Here is a 1,877-nt window from a genome sequence, read left to right on the forward strand (position 1 = left end):
ACTGGGCAGGGGCGGGGGCGGGGTGGGGGGCGCAGACACAGTGTTGGTTCTAGAAAATGACTCTCCAAGACAAAGCATTTGCCTCATTTTAAAAGATATGGACACTGCTACTAATGAACGGTGGTGGTTAAACAGAAATAAGTCCCAGAAGTTCTATAGGCCCATGAATCTGGCCTAAAGCAAGTCAAGAGTTGAAACAAGCCCTGACCGGTTTGGCTCAGTGGATAGAGCGTCGGCCTGCAAACTCAAGGGTCCCAGGTTTGATTCCGGTCAAGGGCATGTACCTGGGTTGCGGGCACATACCCAGTAGGGAGTGTGCAAGGAAGCAGCTGATCAATGTTTCTCTCTCATCGATGTTTCTAACTCTCTATCCCTCTCCCTTCCTCTGTAAAAATCAATAAAATATATTAAAGAAAAAAGAGTTGAAACAAAAGTTAGGTAGGTTCCAAAGGTCTACCTAAACTGATGATAACTGTCTTCTTTGAAGACATTAAGTTGCTTCCCAATATTCAATGTTCAGGTTGGTAGGGCACAGTGCAAAGGGGAATCATGGTAACTGTGGAGTTTACTACCAGTCAGACTTTAGGGGTCTAGTCTCTGGCAAGATGGGCGTAGCCTCCCCATCCATCATCCGATTTGGTGCACCTGAATCCTTACAGTTTGAAACCTCTATCAATCCAAAATGACCCCCTGCTTCTCTGACAAAGTAGAAACCTACTTCAGAATATGACCTTACAGAAACTGAATCATGCGTTAGTCCAAATGAATTATATATTAATTAAGTTATAATTATACATGGCGTTACAAGTAGAATCTGATTTCATTTGCCAATTAAGGAAGGAAGGGCCTCCATCTATACCACTCAAATGTGATTACTTTATAGGGAGGTGGTGGGTATTTAAGTCCAAAAAAAAACAACAGTGGGGAAAGGAGCTGTGCCTGCCTGTTCAAGAAAGCCTGAGAAAGGACCAACCAGAATAAAGAGATTTTGCAGGTAATAGAGAAGATTCTAGAACTAGTTATTTTCTTAACCAGCACCTGTATTTTGGGGGCATTTCATGCAGTACTAACATAGCCCCTAGTGTCCAAATTCTGATCAATAAATAAAGTCATTAGGAGGAGATCTCGTAGAACACCCCTCCCCCCAAAGCTGAACCTCCAGCTCCCTACCCACGGACTGAGAAGATCTCACCTTTTCTAGAAATACTCGAGTTTCATTCAATTGCCTCCCTCACTCTCCAGAGAACTATGTGTTGCTTCACCACTTTATTTACATAGTCAGGATGCACGACCCAGAACTACCCCACATGGTCTCCATCCTTCAAGACCTTGCTCAAATGCTCTCTCTCAAATACCAACAAACTGCAACGTTCCACTGATCATTCGGGTGCAGGCTGATCTCTCTCTCTCTGGCAGCCAGCGTCTCCAGGATGCCTTTTGTAAACTCAGAGCTACTTTGATCTTGCCTTGCAAGGTAAGTGGGTCTTCCCTTAACACTTGCTCCAGACGACAAATGAAGGCAGACCCTTGGGAGCATAGCCACGTTTGGGGTTAATTATCTTTTTCTATCCCAACGTAACTAGTCCCTTCCACAAAATAGTGGCTCAATAACACCTGATAGATATAGATTAAGGGCACTATATTTAAAAAAAATACGGTTGGGGTCGCTGATTTCGTTTGTGTTGCCATACCAAACCACACCAGTGAGTTTCAAATTGCCTTGACAGGCTTCATGCTCCCTCGCCGTCCCCAGGGCAGGCGCTAAGCAACTGTGAGATCACCAAAAAGGTCGGGAGCAGAGCGGGAATAAAGGGAAGCTGGGGCCTGAATAATTCTGAGTCATCGTTTCCTGAATGCGAAGCTGAGCAGCGTGGAGG

At 44.9% G+C, this 1,877-nt stretch overlaps 1 protein-coding gene across 2 annotated transcripts in view; it reads right to left on the reverse strand.

Annotated features, from left to right (window-relative positions):
- Positions 1-1,877, reverse strand: part of PITPNC1 (phosphatidylinositol transfer protein, cytoplasmic 1) — a 222,602-nt gene that overhangs the window by 208,119 nt on the left and 12,606 nt on the right. The gene's annotated exons all lie outside the window — the stretch shown is intronic.

This window comes from Myotis brandtii, unplaced genomic scaffold (genome assembly GCF_000412655.1).
Source record: "Myotis brandtii unplaced genomic scaffold, ASM41265v1 scaffold120, whole genome shotgun sequence".
Lineage (NCBI taxonomy): Eukaryota > Metazoa > Chordata > Mammalia > Chiroptera > Vespertilionidae > Myotis > Myotis brandtii.